Source organism: Durio zibethinus, chromosome 4 (genome assembly GCF_047325235.1).
Source record: "Durio zibethinus cultivar Kanyao isolate XHJ-2024 chromosome 4, ASM4732523v1, whole genome shotgun sequence".
In the NCBI taxonomy this organism is placed as follows: Eukaryota; Viridiplantae; Streptophyta; class Magnoliopsida; order Malvales; family Malvaceae; genus Durio; species Durio zibethinus.
The window spans coordinates 13,490,031-13,511,228 of record NC_143165.1 but is presented as its reverse complement, the minus strand read 5'-3'; the positions used below and the strand labels follow the sequence as shown (position 1 = coordinate 13,511,228).

The following is a 21,198-nucleotide window of genomic DNA, read 5'->3' as shown; positions in this document are numbered from 1 at the left end:
AGAGAAAACTCAAGTATGAGAAAGATGAGTTAGAATAAGAAAACAAACGATTGAAGATAGAAATGAGAGAGTGTTCACGACTTTAAGAACTGAAAATCTAGAGCCTTACGGAGCAAAAAGATCAATGGAGAGCCTTATTTAATGATTTAGATATGACACATTCATCAGTCACAATCGAGCTTGCCCGACTTTTAAAAAAAATGAATTGTTAAAAGCGAGGTGGAGGAAGAACAAAAGGCTATTGCTAGGGCACATAGATATAGCCAAATGCTACAAGAAATAGTGGATCGACATACAGCACAAGTAGAAGCTTTGTCTGATGAATGCAAGAAACAAGCTTAACATAGTGAGTTATGGACAGACATGTGTACAAAAAAATAAAGGCATCTAAGGTATTTGTTTGATCAGATATGCAATGTTGCAGACAAAGCATCAGAAATGGAAAAAAAGTGGAAAGTTTGAAGGCTATGGTGCAACCAGTGGGAGTGCATGGGTGACATTTACTTGATTTTCTAGATGAGGTACAAAATCATTACCAACAAGCTAGGAAGTTTATAAGGAGGCATTAGAAATAAAGAATGATGTTTAGGACTTTAGAATATTGCTTTGACTTTATTAGGATGTAATTTTGAAATTTTATTTAATAAAGTTTCAAAGGGAGATTTCTTTTATCAATATCAATGATGTGGCAAACATTAGTACATTTCATGCATACATTTGCATGTCATACATAGTTTCTAATTGTAATTGTGATGCTAAAGGTTCAAGGATAGCTCCATCTAGTATAAACTCCGTCCACCGATATAATATAAGAGCCATGGCCAGACAAATGGAGCAAGAAAATTCTCACCAATTTGAAAAACTAGAAAAAGCTCAGGAAAAGATTAAGAATGAGTTAAGTAAAATTTTGGATGCTCTCAATAAATTAAATAAGGGGAAATGAGTAGAAGAGAACACAAGCTAATAAGGCCCTACATCGCAAGAAGTGACTGACCCCTTTATATCCACCTGATTTTGGTCCACCTTAAGCCCAGTCTACACAAGAGGTTTCTCCAGAATACTTCACATATCCTACATATCCTAGAATGCCATCAGCCTCTAATCTAGGGCATTACCATAGTTATGTGAATCCTGTCTTTACTGAAAAGGCTGTTGAACCAATTCAAATCCTTGATCTGGATGAACTGAAAGGAAAAGACAGGGAAAAGATAAAAGTGGAAGCTCAAGAAAACTTTAAAATTAATATGCTAGAACAAAGCCTACGGGTTGTGGAAGGAATTGGTTTCTATGGTTCAGTTGATGCTACTGAGCTTTGCTTAGTCCTTAATGTGGTCATTCCTCTTAAGTTCAAAGTACCAGAATTTAAAAAATATGATGGCACAAAGTGCCCCAAAACTCATATTACCATGTATTATCGAAAGATGGCAGCCCATGCTCATGATGAAAAGCTACTAATGCATGTTTTCCAAGACAATCTTACTGGTTCTGCTGTTAGGTGATATATCCAGTTAGACAAAACACGCATCTATTCCTGGAGTGACATGGCCCATGATTTTATCAATCAATATCGACATATCATGGATTTGGCCCCTGATCGTTTGTCTTTACAAAACCTGGAGAAAAAGGCCAATGAGACTTTTAAAGAGTATGCCCAAAGGTGGAGGGATATTGCTTTTCAAGTACAGCCTCTTCTGACTGAGAAAGAAACTACAGTGCTATTTGTCCGCACTTTGAAATCTCCCTACTATGAAAAGATGATAGGGAATGCAACAAAAAAATTTCACCAATATGGTGATCTCTGAAGAAATTATTGAGAGTGCCATCAATAATGGCAAGTTGAAAAGAGGAGAAACTAAAAAGGCATCAGAAAAGAAAGAAACTGAAGCTCAAGCTGTGAGCTTTGATAGGCAACAATTCAGGGGTTATCAACCCTATCCACCTCAAGGTTACTTTCTATACTATCCTGCTATGAATAATGCCTCATCCTATCTATACTAGCTAGTTCCACAACCACCTTATTCATCCACATACCGATCAATTTTTAGCCCTTAAGATCTTACATATAGCCTTAATATTCAAACTCCTGCAAGACCCCAAATTTGCCTTACTAACCCAGGAAGTGGTTCACGAGAGCAACGGATTACTTGAAAAAAATTTGTATTTGATCCAATTCCCATGACTTATAAGGAGTTATATCGGGAACTCTATTATAGCCACTTGATTGCCCCAAGCCGTGTAGAGCCATTCAAGCCACCCTCTCCTAAGTGGTATGATCCTACAGCCCACTGCGACTACCACTATGGAATTGCTAGCTATTCCACTGAAAATTGCACTGCTCTAAAGTATAAGGTGCAATGGTTGATCAAGGATGGAATGGTAAGTTTTGATCAAAGAGGGGCAACAACAACATCTAATGTTAGTGGCAATCTATTGCCTAACCACAATGTCAATGCTCTAAGTGAGAGTCAAGAACACATTGATCTGAAAAGGCTCGAAGAGTTGCAATGAATTAGTCTTTTGACGGACAAAAACAAATAGAAAAGAAAAAATAATTTCCAAACCATCCCTTTTGATGATTAGTTCACATCGATTGATAGTCGCTTTTATTTATAAAAATTCATATTTAATTTAAAAAATATTATCTATTTTAATTTAAAAATTTTATGATTTTATCTCATAAAAAATATTTCATAAATTTAAATTTAAATTTTTACATATATATCATATTATATTCATATATTTTTTCAATAAAAAATTTAAGGCATTACAAATTCATCATAAACACTAGTACTATTTCCAACTTCAAAAACTTGGCCTACTTGTTCAGTTAAGTCCGTGCATAAAAGATAGTATTGCTCGGATTAAACATGATTTCTAATTCTAAGCTCCATGTTGTTGACGCTTTTGGAACACATACTTCATTTTCTTATTACTACTTGTCAAAAATATATTTTCATCGTGTAATAGTCAACATTCGTAAGAGAGATTTCCACATTCGTGATATTTTTTAAGGTTGCATCATTTTAACACAATGAAGAATCTGAGTTTGGATAGTGATATAGAGGTATGCCTAGTTTCTTGATAAAAAAATATAGACTCCTGGAAAAAAAAAATTTGAAATTCACACATAAATTTTCAGCTATAACTGATTGTAACAACAATTTTAAAAGTAGAAATAGAGTTTAAATTAAGAACCCCTTTTAATAAATTTCCAGCAATTTCAGTTCAAATCGCATATTACATTGGTTTTTCAGTTCGTAATCCTGCCTCATGGCAATTGCAGGATCAAAATATTCATGCATTTTGAGCTTTAAGATACTAAAAAACTAAAGCATCTAAATAATAAGTTTGCTGATCCAGATTAATGCATTTCAATGGAACTCTTTTTCCCAACTTGTCCTTTAAATAATGTTACACTTACTGCTAGAAACCTGCTCTAGATTTTTTTTTTTTTTTGCTGCTCGCAACTCTTTCAACTCCATAACCATCGTTTTACTCACTCCTCCCCTAACTCCAATCCTCCAAGTATGCCCAAATTTTGTTCATAATGTTCTTTGCAACTTCACCAATTAATTTTGAAATTAAGCATCTTGACTTAAAAGAAATATGCTTGAGCAAAGGAAATACAATCAACAACTTTGCAGCAGAACTAAGGGTAAAAAGAATATGGCTGACAATCAAATAGAGAGCATTTAGTTTTCGAAGATTAATACCGAGAAATTCTTGATATGTTTTTGTAACAGACATCAAACAAAGTACATAGCCAATAAATATTACACTAGAAAACAGAAGTAATTCTAAAGTTGGTGAAGATGATTTGAGCGAATTGAGAGGAACACTGGTGTTCACCAGAGGAGTGAAATTTACTATTCTACTTTACTTCATTCCAGAGTGAGCATTTGCCATTTCTAATCCTGGAGCAGGTTATGTACCTAAGAAAACTGGAAAGGTCAAGCATGAGATTAACATATAAGAAAGTGAAAATAGAAAAGGATAAAGAAAAAAGAAAGAATGAAAAGGAAATGTTAGAAATAAGCTACCATTGTGGTCGGGCATTTGATCAAAGAAAAAAGTGACCGCTGTAGTGGTCAAACATTTCAACGAACATGCAACTACATGTCAAATGTAGGGATCCAACAAAGACTCGGCATTTGGATGGTTCCACTCCACCGATTCCCACCACTCCTTTGGGTATGCTTCAATAATTGTAAGAGAAGGAGAGAGAGATGGTTGGCCATCATCTTGCAACGGAAGATTCAGAGGTATCCTCTTTAATTTTGGACAATCACGTATAACAATCTCCTCAATAGAATCACAAACCACTACTCCATTTGCACCACAAATGGTCTTCAATTTTGGTAGATCCCACAATTCCAATTTCTTTAATCTTGGAAGAGTAAGCTTGATAGCAACTCCATTTCCTTCTCCCTCCAACTCTGACTCTGACTCTGATGCTATTATTTCTTCCATATCGCAGCAATCCTCAACACGTAAAGTATTCAAATTTTGGAGGTTGTGCAGCACCCAATTGGACGAGAACAACTTCTTTATTTTTTTACAGGTAATTATCACAACCCGAGAAAGAAATGAAAAATTATTATGTGGCACTGGGATAAACCATGAGAAAAATGACTACTCTTCACACAAATCCACGGTGGATTCCACAATAGTCAAAACCTCAACATCAGATAGGATCTTAATACCATTTGTACAGATCATGTCACAACCTTTTAATTCAATGTATTTTTTCGAATTATTGTCTAAATCATCCCACATTAATCGATCACCCACTAAAATGAAGTATTGACAAGGCCATCTTTCTCGAGCATGCAAAGCTTGGGCATAACTGTTCCACTCATTCCAGTCAAACAAACACCCTTCAAAGATTTCCAACTTCCTCATTAATCCACTTATTTCCTCTTCGCTCACGAATAATTTATAATCAAATCCAAGTATTGATAAGTGCTGAAGGGATGTGAAGTTTGCCAACATTCCATCGGCCATCTCTGTTATTTTCGTGTAACTCAAATCAAAATATTTGAGATTTACCAACCTTTCCATCTCATGAGGCATATCCTTGATTTTTGTTCCTCTAAGGTCTAACTTCCTTAAAGCTTGAAGTTTTGAAAAAGATGGCACCTTCTCTAATTGTTCAAACCAACCAAGCAATAATGTAGTGAGAGTTTCCAAATTAGAGATGGAATTTGGTAAACTCTTAATAAGATTTTCAGAAAGATCAAGAACCTTAAGTCCATGCATTTGCTCAAAGAAACACTCTGGAATGCTCTCTATCTTGCATCGGCACATCAATAATGTTGTGAGCTTTTGGCATTTTGGGGAAGGTATTTGGGATGGAATTTGTAATTCCAAATTACACATCAATGAAGCTTTCTCCAAATCTTCGTTCCAATCTCGCACATCAGGTATCCTTTTCAATAGCATGCCAGCTCTCACCAAGAATCGTGGTCTTACACTTGTGATGCGTAATGCCATGTCCCGTACAACATCATGCAGCTTCACTTGACCTTTATCTATATTACTGTTTTCTATCATACAACTTTCTATCAAACAACTGTTTTTGAGTTTATTCAGTATGGTATGCCCCTTGTCAATCTCTGTTTGTATGCTATCCATTTCTTCCACAAGCCCTTCAGCAATCCACAGATTTATAAGCTTATCTGTATTTATTTCCCAATCTTCAGGATATAATGCACAGCAGAGGAAGCAATGCTTCACTTTTTCATCTTGTAAGCGATCATAGCTGAACTGAAGTTGTTGAAATACCTTTTCTTCCATCCCATTCACGCTTTTCACTTGTCTGTTTAATTCAAAGAGTGCATTCCTCCACTCATGAATGTCACGTACACCCTTCATACTGCTTGCTATTGTAACAATAGCCAAAGGCAAACCAGCACATTCTTCAGCAACAGATTTCACAAGGGGTAATAGATCTAGATGATTCAAAACATCTCGACCTACTTTTTCCGTGAACAACCTCCATGCATCTGGTTTTGAAAGAGTCGGCACTTTAACTTCTCGGCAATCCAAATAGTGACACACATCTAATAACCGAGTTGTTACCAATAATTTGCTCCCATTAGAAGGCTCAGGGATGCCTACTTCTTCAAGAGAAAGTTTGTCCCACAGATCATCAAGGATTAACACATACTTGCCTTTACGAGCCAACATTTCGTATATCATCCCTGCTCTTATTGTTTCATCTTCATCTTCGTGAAGGGTTACATTCATTGCACGTGCAATCCTATTTTGTAGTTTAATGATGTTCATCTCCTTTGATACAGTGATCCAGATCACTATGTCAAAATTTTCAGTCTATTTCAATAGCTGGTTGTGTACGAGCTTCATGATGGTTGTTTTCCCTATTCCTCCCATCCCCCAAACTCCAATCTTTTGAATGTCATCATTCATCAAGTAGGCCCAAATTTCTTCCATACAAGTTTTTGCAGCTCCACCGAATAAAGTTGTGGTTGATAGAGCTTGTCCAATCCACCCAGGGTTGTTAACTACCAAACCGTCGCGAAACCTACCCCGTTGAAAAAGTTCATCAACTTCTTGTATCTTCTTCAAAACATCTCCTTTGAGGAATCCACGTGAGACAAAACTACTTTCTCCAATTTTTTGTTCAAGGTCTTGGATTTTGCTGTTTACTGTTTCAACATTCCCGAGCCATAACTCAACTTCTTTCTTTAGTTTTTTTCTCGGATGCAGCTCTGTGCTTGTTCTTGACTCTGTGTCTCCTTTTAGAGCATTTAGTTCCACCTGTTTTCTCTTTAGGTCTTTCATTTTCTCATCAAGCTTTGTTGGAGTGTCCCACGATTCATCAAATTTAGCAAGGAGAAAATCCATGGCTGTAAAGTCCCCACATGAAAAAATATGTATATCATAAACTATGTTGATGGACTTTATAAGCATAACCATGTAAATATATAGATGCAGTAAATTTCTAAGAAGAATTACTTTATTAGAAAATTTTGGTTATTAAGGATGTATATCAATATTATATATTGCTTTAACCCCTCTGGAGATGGTGTCTTTCAAAAGCTTTGCAGCCTCTACATTTTTGTCGATGAATGCGACTATCCCAAATTATAACAATTAAAACACAGCTCTCAAGAGCTAAAGGTTAGTTACTTGTAAGGCTTGGGATTGTCAAATGTTATGTAATTTGCTTTATTCTTTGCCTTATTCACTTAATGAAGGAAATTGATGAGATCAATCAAACTATGAAGAATTACTAATATAAGAATTACCAAACAATAGTTAGGAAGGACCCGAAAATATATAAAAAACCCAATTGGAGTGAGGTCAAACCCAAGCTTATTAGGTTTTATACATTTTCAATGCAATAATCACAAACTTTTATATATACATACTTTTATTAAACTAAACTTTCCTTAAGTTAGAAATTTTTTTATTAAATTAAATATTGAAAGATTGAAATTTGTTGAAAAAAATGACAGAGATGATACTTAATAGGATAAAAGAGTGAAATAATTTGTTGGTTGGTTGCTTCCAACTTTCCATCTTTTGGGTGTATGCCAAATGTTTTTTTGTTGCTTGTTGACTATCCAATATGATAACATGGTGGAAAAAGAATATTTTCTTTTGGGATGAGAGGGAGAGTATATAATTAAAGTGAATATGGTAGAAATTTTAAATTTTTTATTTAATTTGCTTCTAAAAATTAAAAAATGATGTGGCAAAACCTTTAATATTGGTAAAAATAATAGAGATATCCACTATTTTCTAAATAGTGAAAAAATCTTTCATGTTTATTTCAAGTAAAAATATCAATTTTTTATTATTTTCTTATTAATCATATTGAAGTGTTATTAAAGTAAGTCCTTAATTAATTAATTTTTATTAAATTAAACATTAACTACTTTTTATTTTTTGAAATATATAAAAAAATCACTGAATAATAAAAAATAAATTAAAACATAAAGTTTATCAAACCCACATATAATGAAACTTAAACCTATAACTTGAAGGTTCTAAGACCTTTCTTTGCCACTAAATCAAGTTCTCATTCGCAAACATCAATTACTTTTAATCGGTATTTTTTGTTCACAATGAAATTAATATGAATTGAGAAAAGATGATATAGTAAAATCTTAACCATCGATTGCTCTCCCTTTTTCATGTTTATTATTTTAAATTAAAATATTGAGTCATTTTTATTTGTTTTCTTATTAAAAATATTAAAGTAAAATTTCCCTAATTAATAAATTTTTATTAGATTAAACATTGACTAATTTTAATCTATATTCTTTTTTTATTAATATTAAAATGAATATGTTATAACTTGTAAGCTTACTTATTGTGGTAACTAATCTATTAACATTGAGAGTTGAGACCCTAATATGTACCCTTAATCATACTTTTTATTAAAACTAAAAATGAAAAATTGATAAATCATATATATAAATAAACCTAATATTAACTAAAATGGAAAGAAATTTTATAAGAAATTTAGTAAACAACTATAATAGTACAAAAAATCAATTAATTATTTATCCAAGTTATTAGTACAAAAACATACTAAATCAAAAAATAATGCTGCGAATCAATTGGAGCTCACAAAAAAAAAAAAAACTACAATCAAATTAAAAATAAAATATAACATCTCATTTGTAACACAAAGACTATTAAAGAAACAATCAATCAAATATTTTTTGAATGATGCCTTAAGTTTGAAAAAAATGTCAAACTGACAGCATCTTTAGTAATTCTTTTGTAATTGTTGAACCTTCTTTTGATATCCTCTTTAATCCATTTCAAAATCTTATGAGTAGAGTGATTTTTACATGAAGCATATAAAGAATCAAATCCAACTATCAAGAATTATTGTACTCCTAAGCAAGATAAATAATTACTCCTTTGGACTTTTATAATAGTCTATAATTTCTTAACATCAACTCTCTATATACTTGGACTAAGATCACATGTATACAAAATGAAATCACTATAATTTTTTATATGAAGTACATATTGTATTTCATAATATAAAAACTAATACATAAATTAAATTGCTAAAAATCTTTAAAAAATTATACATGGATCTCAAAAAAATTAAGTAAAAAAAATATTGCACCATACATGTCATAATGGTTTCGGGACCGCTAGATGTAAAAGAGTTTTAAAATTGAAGCAAATTGGGGAGTCGACACCAATCTTTGTTAGGGTGTGATTGGCCACCCAAAAGTTTATCTTTTTAATAAAACTATAAAAACAGGTTTAAAGTTTATCAAAAAGATAAATTTAGGTCTACGAAAAATTAGGTTGGGTTCGGGAGTCGGTTACGTGTGGGGAAGAATTAGTACCCCCACAACACCCATAAATTGGTACCATTTAATTACATGCTATTTTCGGTGTTGGATAAAAATAGTTTTAATTTGAAATTTAACAATAATTCCCTTCATTTGAAAAAATAAAATTTTGCTAAAATTTTTATTTAAAAATATTGAGAAAATATTTAAGTTAAAGAATTATCTTAAAATTCTCCAACATCTAGGTAGAATTTAAAATAATTCTTTTCGCTTAAGATTTAACACAACAATCCTTAAAATGAAATAACACTCTTTATAAAAAATTATTAGTAACTCTCCAACATCTAGGCAGAGTGCCAAAAATTATTTCTTTCGGAATGTTATTTTTATTTTATTTTATAATATCACAAAATTTTTTAAAATGTATTATTCCTTTTTTATTATAAAATATTTTATTACCAAGTAGTAAATAAAAATTAAAGATAGAATAGTGCAAATAAATACTGATAATAACATGCTAACGTATGTATGCCAATGAATGTTATGTCGGATGAGATGCAATTTAAAAGTTGGATTCTTAAGTATAATGAGGCCACCCCGACTCTCCAACATCTAGGAAGAGCTTAGGTGCAACTGTTTGTATTTAAGATCCCAATTTACTATTATACTTTTTATTTATTAATCTTATTATTAATGCGAATTAAGAACTCGTGTAAAAAAACTTAACGAAGTAAAGTTTCCTAAATACCCCATCATTTAGGTGACATTCGGGAACAAATTACTTTAAATGAGATTTTCACATGTGTCCTTAAAGTTTTCAAAATATTTTGAGTAAGGGCTTGAGTAGAGGTTTTGAAGGTTTGGTTTTAAAGTTTAGAGGGTTATAAGGCTTGAATTTTAGGATATGGAAGGTTTAGGGTTTTGATTTTAGAGTTTGAAGATTTTAGGGTTTCGGTTTTAAAATTTGAGGTTTGGGGCTTTGATTTAAGGGTTTGGATTTTAGGAATTTGGATTTAAGAGTTTAAAGGTTTGGGATTTCGAATTTTGGGAGCTTTTTGATTTTAGGGGTTTCGAATTTTAGGGATTTGGATTTAAGGGATTTTGGATTTTTAGGGGTTTCAGATTTTTAGATTTTGGAGTTTATGAGATTTTGGATTTTAGGGGTTTTAGAAACCTAGGATTTTGAAAATTAAGAATTAATGTTTAAGGTTTCATTTTTAAGAAAATACGAACATCCCTAAAAATTCCTAACATCTAGGTGAATTTTCGAAGCAAGTTCGATTCTAATGATTTTTGAAAATTAATTAAAAATTTCTTATATATTTTTTTTATAAAAATTTATTAATAATAATTTTTCAACATATAGGCGAAATTATTTTTTTAGGAATATGTTTTATTCCCTCCAACATCTAGGTAAGGAAAATAATAATAATTATTCTATTATTATTATTATTATTATTATTATTATTATTATTATTATTATTATTATTATTATTATTATCTTAAGCATTTTAATATATATTTTTAATTATTATCCTATATTGTTTTCATTTTATTATTATTAAAAACAATTAGATATTTATCCTAATAAAATTAAACATTTATCATGCATAAATATATAAAAAAATACTTAAAATAACAAAAATAATAATATATAAAAAAAATAGAAAATTAAAAAAAAAAATTTTTTTACCTGAACCGACCGATCAACAGTCCGATCAACGGAGGTTCGGTTGGACCGAAAAGGGGTTGGTTCGACATGTGGTTCGGTTGAACCGGTTGAGGAATGATTTGAACCGATCTAGAGAGTGGTTCGGTCTGACTCAATTGGACCGGTCAGTAGCTGTGGAAAAGAACGGGTTAATGGGTCAGGTTGCACAGATCCCGAGTCGGATCTGGGTCAACGCACAAATCCTCCTTGGCCTGAAATGGCGTCGTTTTGGCCCTATGTCAAAATGACATTGTTTTGCTTTTAATGTTTTCTATAAAAATCAGATTTTTTTTAGCTCACTTTTTCTGTTTCCACATAAATTTTTTTTTTTTTTTCAGAGTTCTGGGTTCTCTCTAGCCCTCGCTGCAATTCGGTCACTGGACTATCTCGCCGGCTGTCGCCTGGATCACTGCCGGCGGTCGTCGTCGATGGTTGAAAACACTAAAAAACTTCCATAAGCTTCTTTCAACGAGATCTTTCCAGATCCGACATCCATTTTACCAGAAACAACCTCGATCGACATAGATCAGGGCTTGAAGCTTGAGGTTTCCTTTCTTTCTTCTTTTGTTTTTTTGAGAAATTGACTTTTTATTTTTGGTTTATTTTGCAAGGCTTGCTCGGTGCTGATGGTCCTTCGCCGTAGGCGAGGACTGTGTTATTTTTTTTTTCTGTTTGTGTGTTTCTGTTGGGAGAGGGGTTTCTGATAGGCAAGGGTTGATTAGGGTTAGGAATAGCCGTGTGTCGTATGGGCTTCTTTTGTGGTGGCTATTGGTTTTAGTGCTTCCCAAAGAGATTGAAAGGAAGGTGATATGGTGCTTTATAGGGCTGGGATGGTGGTAGCAGGTTGAACGTGCGCCTAACCGGGTATGGGTGGTAGTTTTGGACAGTCAGAGTGTGGTAGGGATAAGGGTATGATGCTGGTAGTGGCAGGGCATGGGTGGCCAGTGGTGCCATGCACAGCATCCGCTGGCACTAACCATTTCCATTTTGTTTCTTCTGTTTGGATTTTTTGTTTGTTTTCTTTCTTTTCCTTTTTCATTTTTTTTAAAAATTATGATTAAACCAATATTATTATTATTTAAAAAAAAATTATTACTATTAAAAAATGTAAACCCGGACAAAATTCGGTGTCTACAGCTGCCCCTCTTGCACATTACTGAAAATTAGTAATAGGGCAAAGATAAAGACAATGATTTTGTCCGGAAGCAAATCATGGATTTTTCAAAAGTTTTTCTTCCTTTTTTTTTTTTTAACTACAAGTTAAATGATAAAAAAAACAATCGGGATGACATCGCAAGTCAGGACGTAAACAAAAATGATCGGGACAACACAGTGAGTCGAGAAGTAAAAAATCGATCGGGATAACACCGCAAATCGAGAAATAAAAAATCAATTAGGACAACACCACGAATCGAAATCATGCCCGAAGGCCTTACAAAAATCATGCCGGAGGTCTTACAAAGTCGACTGGGACAACACCGTAAGTCGAGAATAATGAATCGATCGGGATAACATCACGAATCAAAATTATGCCCAGAGGTCTTAGAAATCATACCCAGAAGTCTTACAGAATCGATTGGGACAACACCGCAAGTTAAAATTAAAGAATTGATCGGGATAACATCGTGAATTGAAATCATGCTCGGAGGTCTTACAGAATCGACTGGGACAACACTGTAAGTCAAGAATAATGAATCGATCGGGACAACACCGCAAATCGAAATTATACCCAAAGGTCTTAGAATCGACTAGGACAACACCATAAGTCGAGAATAATGAATCGATCAGGATAACATCGCAAATCAAAATTATACCCGAAGGTCTTAGAATCAACTGGGACAACACCGTAAGTTGAGAATAATAAATCGATCAATCAATATCTTTAAATGCTCCTCTCAATCAGAGGCAATAGAACTTTGAAAATTTAAAAATTTTTTGAAAATGTCTTTTCCATAATCAGAGTTAATGAATGCAATCAATGATACAAATGTCTATCTTGATCAAATGATGCTAATGCAAATGTTGGTAAAAATACAAATTTCAATGCAAATGCAAAAATGCGAATGCTTGATGCAACTATATTTGACAATGACAATGTTCTTTTCATGTAAATGCTCCTACAAATACCTTTTCTTAGGATGCGGATGCCATGGTAGTGCAAATGCGAATTTTCTTATAGTGCGAATACAAATATCTTGTGCAACTGCAAATGCAAGTGATGCAAATGCAAATGTCTCTCTTGTGGTACAGATGTAAGTGATGCAAATGCAAATATCCCTTTCATGATGCACAGATGAGCGATACAAATTTGAATATCCTTTTTTTATATAGGTTAAATGTCTTTCTCATGATACAAGTATTGCAAATGCGAGATCTTTCAAAAGGTTATGCATCGAGAATTTTTTTTATTCTGGATAAAACTTTGAAACTCTAAAACTTTTGTTCAGGCCAAATAAACTGGGCTTAAATTTTATTAAAGGCCAGCTAACTAGGATTAAAGTTTCATTGATGGCCAGATAAACTGGGCTTAAAACTTCATTTGAGGCCAGATAAACTGGGCTTAAAGCTTCATTGATGGCCAAATAAACTGGGCTTAAAATTTCGTTGATGGCCAAATAAACTAGGCTTAAAATTTCATTTGAGGCCAGATAAACTGGGCTTAAATTTCATTGATGGCCAAATAAACTAGGCTTAAATTTCATTGATGGCCAGATAAACTGGGCTTAAATGTCATTTAAGGTCAAATAAATTGGGCTTAAATTTTATTATTATTTTTTTAGAATTTGGCGATCCCTATCAAAAATAAAAAAAGTGAGGATTTTCTTTCCAAATGGATGTAATAGTTCTGTAGATAGTGATGTTTATTCAAAAGGTTCCAACCCTTGAAGGGAGTGAAAGAGGCATGCAAGCTCACGAATGAAACATAAGCTTTTCTAAAAGCATGAATTCCTTGAAAATCAAACATATTCAACATTTTTCTTAGTCTCCAAATGTGACATTTTGATATATGTCAAGATCAGCTGTAAAGGCTTGAGATTTTAAAAGGTTATTTAGGAATAATCAATCCATTTCAGACTTCTATGGCTTTGATATTTCAGACATTTCAAAAAGGTTTGGCTTTACTTCTGTTTAGCATCCACCATACTTAGCATCAGGAGTGACCTTTCAGGGTTGGCTCTAGACTGCTCTTTTAAGGGTTTTCACCCTAGAGTCACTTTTATTTTTATTTTTCTCTTTTTTTTTTACACACCATGCACTTGAGAATTCAAATCTATTCCAAAAGAGGAAAAAAAATTTTTCAAAAAGGTTTAATAGTTCAAACATGAGAGTAGGTAATAAAAGGTAAACTCAAAAAATTCATATTCATTTTTTCAAAAGAAACTCTTCAAGTTTAAGCTTTCATACATGATCCAATATGGACTTTTCAAAGGTTGTAATATAGGCTAAGGTTTATGGTTGCCAAAGAAAAGGATAAAAAGGCCCAAAACAAGTATTTAAAGGTATTTGAAACTAAGGATCATTTTTCATTGGAAGGATACACTCTAAGGTATATTCTATTTTATGCTTTCCACCCATTCATCTCTTTCTTTTTTTTTCTTTCATTCTTCCTTTCCTTTCATTTTTTTTTACATCCTTTCACTAAATGGATTCAAAACTTTTATGAACTTTTACATTGGGTTTTTGCCCCTATCACATGAGATTCCATTAGACATTCTCATTCTTAACCTTTAAACGCATTCTTTTTTGTTTGCCTCTAATGTGAAAGGTGATCTTTAGTTAAGGTTTATTTTGAAAGAATTCAATCAGGCTCAAAGGGGTAACAAAAGATAAATTTTTATTTTTGTGAAAGGATAATGAAAGATGGTCATTTGTCATTTCAAGCATAAATACTTACATTGAAGACTACTCTTTAGGAAAATGAACTTGAAAAAAAGGTTTTTTACCTCAAAATTTTTTTTTGTTTTTTTTTTCTCTTTTTTTTTTCAAAACTTTGACTTTGTCAGGACCCTTTTTGGATTTGCTCAAAAAAAAAATTTTTTAGTGCATGATGTCAACCATTTTTTCCCCTTTTTTATTTTTTTATTTTTTATTTTATTTTTTTTACCCCCATAGCTCACACATAGATTTATTTTGTCAGTAACATGTTTCATGGAAGATGCCCCATTTTAGCAAACCACATATAATGAAAGTAATTAGAAGAGAATGGACATATGGAATGGATGAGAAAAGGATTATGTGGGGTAAGCATGTTTAAGGTATCAAATGATCTAAGTTACTCCGTAAAAAGAGAACAAAACGGTTAATCATAATTCAAGTTGCCTTAGAGGTAATGAGGTATTTTTTTTTTTTTGACAAATATACCTCAAGACAAAGGATCAAGTCAATTTTGGGATAAAAAGCTGAAAGGTAGTATGCTTGAATGCATTTTACAAGACTTGGATTTGAAAATTTTAGAGCTGCAGCATAATCTTGTCATATCAAATTATCGCATTTGAATTCCAAAAAAAAAGAGAAAGTCATATAGACTTGATTTTCTAGGAACCATACATTTTTTAAATAGCTGTTTCATTTGTCCATTCCTTTAGAAAAAAATATTGCCTTTGATATAACAACAATATCAAGTGAAAATGAGGTTCACAAATTCGAATTCAAGGCTATCAAGGGGTCATGACTGATGAAATGGGGTCAACTGAATGAGCAAATTGGCATTTAGGTATTTGAAAAATTTATAATAGTGATCACCAATTCATCTTAGACTAAAAACTTTTTTTTTCTTTTTTTTTGTTGCCTTTTTTCTTTTTTTTTTAAATGACATTTCTCTAGCTTTGGTACTTAACCACATGGGGCTTTATTCATATCTAATATCTTTTTTTTTGTTTTAAAAAAAGACTAACTATATATAGAAACTTACACAAAATAAAACACTATGATGCACAATGTTTACTCATGCAATGCAAACCTTAAGATTTGACCAAAAAGAATTTATCATTTTGATCATACTCTTGAGATGCTATTCAAAGTTACATAAATAAAAGTTTCCTGCTTTGATGTTTCAACTTTAGCATCACTAACTTGTAATTTTACTACTATCAATCACCAACTAGCTTTTTAAACTTTGTAGTATCTGCGTCGATCAAAGCTTGAACTTTATCTTTGAAGACAGTATAATCTTCTATGGAATGCCCCTTAACTCCATCATGAAATTCACATTTAGCATTAGGATCATACCACTTCAGGTACGAAGGCTTTCTGGGTCTTACAAGAACAACAAAGACCATATGATTTTCTATCAGTAAAGTAAAGAGCTCAGCGTAAGGTATTGAAAGTGAATGATACACTTTGGCTCTCTTTCTCTTACGACGTTGTGAATGGCTTAAGTTGATCCTTGGTTCTGTTTGTGGTAAAGGAATTTGAGCACATAGATGAAGTGGTCGAGGAAAATCATCAATCAAAAATATTGGTTGGGGACAATATGGTAGCCATTGTGAATAATTATCTGTTGGATCTTCTTGTATCATGGTGAGATTTCTCTCATTTTACCCTTTAACAATTGTTTTTTGGGGCTTATTTTGCAAAAATATCTCATCTTTTTTCATCACCAGTATCTATAGTTCTTCCCCTTCTTATCCCATCCTCAATTCTACCCACAGTAAATAATAAATTCGTAAACTTTGATGAAGTATTGTTGATCAACTTATCATAATAGGGAGAAGGAAGGGTATCCACAAACAGGGAATTCAACTCCCTATTGGTAAGAGGTGGTTGTACTTACGATGCTATATTCTTCCATCTAATAACATATCTTTTGTAGCTCTCATTGGGGTTTTTTCTCATATTTTGAAAGGTTAATCAGTCTGGAGCCAACTTCAACATATACTGGTATTGCTTCATGAATGCCCATGATAAATCCCTCTAAGTACGAATTTGACTATTTTTCAAACTATAATACCAATTAGCTGCTGCCCCAATCAAATTTTTTTGAAAGACATGAATAAGCAGCTTTTCATCACCAGCATACTCAACCATTTTGTGATAGTATTGAGCCAAATGTATTTTAGGACATCTAGTTTCGTTATACTTTTCAAAATCTGGGTCTTTGAATCTTGATGAAATAACGAGATCAAGCACTAGACTAAGTTCATTGACGTCAACATTCCTGTACACATCATGGCCTTCAATTACCTTCAATCTCTCTTTCAACAGATCAAATTTATCTTCATTATTGTATCTCTTGATAGATTTGGCACACTATTTAATTTTTTTGATTCTTTAAGATCATCCCATTAAGCATAGCAGTGGAGTTGTTAAGAGTGCACTTGAGATCGACATTTGTTTGAATTGATGGCATCTTGGCAGAAAGGCCAATATAATATTGATGATTTGTTGAAGGTGCCTGCAGGATATGAGGGTCTTGAATATATGTGAACCCAGATGGATACAATGGTGTCTCAACAGCTGTTTCCTCCCTTGCCCTGTGTGTTTCAATAATTCTTTTTCCTTTTGTCAACTCTGCTAACATCTGTTTTAATTTTGCTAACTATCTGTTCATGTTTTGTTTCATTCCTGTAACTATTTCACTGATCTCTCCTTAGGCTTTTTCTACTTTGTCCATTAGACTAGCATCTTCATTTTCCATAATTTTGGTACTGACTCGAGTGCTATAAGTGTGCAGACTCAACTGACCTCATTTTTTAGAATAGTTATCCTTGAACCTTTTGTTAATTACCAGAAGTCAAAAATGCATGGCATGAATTCTATTATAAAAAAACAAATTGCTTCGAAGGTTCGATGAAAGTATATTTACAATTATCATTCCTTGTCCTTTGCTGGCATGAAAAGCAATGAATTCAAGCAAATGATGCATATTTACAATTATCATTCCTTGTCATTTGCTGGTATGAAAAGCAATGAATTCAAGCAAATGATGCATGATATGTAAGTCAAATTTTGTTATTTTGGTGAGGGGAAACTTGAATTCTATCCTATATTCAAAATGGGTCATCTAGATATATCCCTTCTATCTTAAAAGTTTGGTGAAAACATACTTGCAACCATCATTCTTTCTTACACTCTTTTAGGCACGTCAATAAAATAAACAGATAAATCAATTCATAAAAAATCTAGGTTAAAAGAAGTTTTCATTCATTTCCAAAAGCATCAAGTATACACATCATGAACCATTCTAGGGCTAGGACCAAAAAGTGCAAAGCCTACTCTCATTCCCTTTCGTCTCATTTAAAAAATCTAAAAATAGTTGACAATGATTACTAGGGAGGACAACTCTTTGCTTAAAAAACTTTTTATTCATCATCCTGACCAACCTTATTGTTGCTTGCAGCATTGCCTACCATCCTGGCATGGATCAAAAAAGGGTTCTCGTGAATAACTGGCTTCATCTTGGTATCAAAACTCAGATATCCAGCTTTCATCAGTCTTTGTACCCTATGTTTCAAAGCTGTGCCATTTTCCAAAAATGCCCAATGATGCCAAAATGGTATTCACATCGAGTATTGGGGTCATACCATTCGAGAAAAGGTGGTTTGCGAGGTTCAGCAGGGATAAGGGTAATGAGATAGTTTTCTAAAAGTAATGGATACAACTCTGTGTAGGACATGGGTATTGGATCAACATAGATTTTTCCTTTAGTGTTGCCAGAGTTTTCCTGTCCTATGGTTGGTTTGCTTTGCTGAAAATATGATAGCTTAGTTGGTCTTAAGGTGAATTGAGAAACTTTGGGTCGAAGATTGGGTTCAAAAGGTAGTGACGGAATAGCATACTGAACAAGCGATTGTGAAAAATAAGATAGTGGATATGGGTTCAGGTGTGAAATTCATGGTGGTTGCATGAAAATTAGGGGCCTAATCCTAGGTGCTTGGAAAAGAGGTTGAAAATAGTTATAAGAAAGATTAGGGTACGAGTTTGGACTCGGGATAGTTTGTGAAGGTTGTTTGAAGCCAGCTGGCTTATTCTTGGAAATCTAACTTTTGAGCTCAGTCATTTGCATGGCTAGTTCACCCATTCCTCTTTTGAGTTCGCCCAAACCTTGATCACTGTTCAAATCACCCAATATTGTAGCATGCTCTGGCAGAGTGCTGAAACTAACGAGACCCAATTGACCTTGACTTGATGGAAGTGACAATGGTTTTTAAGGAGCAACTAACTCAACCATACCACTACTTTTAACCATTTCTATCAATTGAGCCATTTGTCATTTCATCTCTCGAAGCTCAAACCATAATTTTTTTTAATTCAACTCCAAAGCACTAATCTTTGCTTCCAATTGATCTCCCATTTCGTGACTCTGATTCCCTCAAGACAGATATTTTATTCCAAGACTTAGATAAAAAATTCTAGATTACTACCCTTATTAAATGAATATCGCAAAAACAATGACACACGAAGTATGAATACATGAATATGATGGCTAAAGAATGTCATGAAATGCATATATGCCTATGACAACGAATTTTTATATGTACAAACAACCCAAATGAAAATTTTTATCAACCATGAATATGTATGTAAGGAATGTTATGTTGCAGGGATAGTGGGATATGAAATGCAACATTTGTTCCATACGACCCTACCATTCATGAATTTATATGCATGAAATGCAATGACATATTTATATGAATGATGAGATGTATTCCTATGACTAATACAGCATACTTGTATGGAATGCATGAACCTATCGAGTGCATGTTATATTTTTATATGGGATGCAATGCTTGTATTATACCAACCTAGTAAAACTGACACTACTTTTTATGATGTATATGGAATGGGATACATGTATTATTTTTTATGATGTATGAAATGCAAAAGATGAAACAAAATATATATAAAAAAAAATTTTAGAGGGAAAAACAAAATAACTAGGACATGAAAATTGATTTTTTGATTGGGCCAATAAACAAAGAATTTAAGAAAAATCTTTAATTTTTCTGAAAACCTTTTTGTTTTTTTTGGCTTGTTGGATAATGCTTAAAAAAAATCACTTTATTCTAAAATATTTTATGAAATTGTAAAATTTGAACAATTACTAAATGAATGAACTACATGTAAAGAGAAAATTTATTTTTTTTTAAGAAAATGTTTTTCTTTTGTCATCCATTTTTGGTTATTTCTATAAAAAGATCGGCAAGGTTCATATGGCTTATGATATGCTAGGTTAAGGTTTATGCTCTAACGGTTCCCAGGCTATTCTTCACATCATCGTCCATTATAGACTAGTAAGGTTCTCCGATCCCCACCCATTATAGGTTACTAATGGAAAGGGTTCAATTTGAGTGAAAGTATTTCACTAACAAATGCGGAGGTTATCACCTCACAAGAGCATAGCTACTTCACTTCCTCCTAAAAGGGAAAGAGCCAGGGTCTAGAGCTCATGCGTGCAAGTAAATATGCAAAGTGTGTGCAAAGTAATGTATTAATCAAAAAAACATGAATAAATCATAAACACAAAATCAAAATAAAGTAATAGCTAACAAGCAATTTATTTTATTTATTAACTTGTATGTATATATTTTGAAAAATTAAAATAAAGAGAATTAAATTAAATATCAAATAAAACCAATTAAATCCAATAGCTATTAATAGCGCATAACTAAAATTTGGCCTGACTCTTAAAATTTCCAATGGAATAGCCAAGCTGTCATAATAGTTTCGGGACTACCAGACGTAAAAGAGTTTTAAAATCGAAGTAAATAGATGAGTCACTACCAATCTTTGTTAGGGTGTGATTGACCACCCAAAAGTTTATCTTTTTAATAAAACTATAAAAACGGGTTTAAAGTTTATCAAAAAGATAAATTTAGGTCTACGAAAAATCAAATTGGGTCCGGGAGTCGGTTATGTGTGGGGAAGGATTAGCACCCCCACAACGCCCATAAATTGGTACCATTTAATTACGCGCTATTTTCGTTGTTTGATAAAAATGGTTTTAATTTGAAATTTAACAATAATTCCCTTCATTTGGAAAAATAAAATTTTGCTAAAATTTTTATTTAAAAATATTGAGAAAATCTTTAAATTAAAGAATTATCTTAAAATTCTCCAACATCTAGGCAGAATTTAAAATAACTCTCTTGCTTAAGATTTAACACAACAATCTTTAAAATGAAATAACACTCTTTATAAAAAATTATTGGTGACTCTCCAACACCTAGGCAGAGTACCAAAAATTATATCTTTCGG

The 21,198-nt window shown here is 32.7% G+C and overlaps 1 pseudogene; it reads right to left on the bottom strand.

Moving 5' to 3' along the window:
- Window positions 1–4,632: 4,632 nt before the first annotated feature.
- On the bottom strand, window positions 4,633–6,867 carry LOC149519198 (disease resistance protein At4g27190-like; annotated as a pseudogene).
- Between the last annotated feature and the right edge of the window lie 14,331 nt (window positions 6,868–21,198).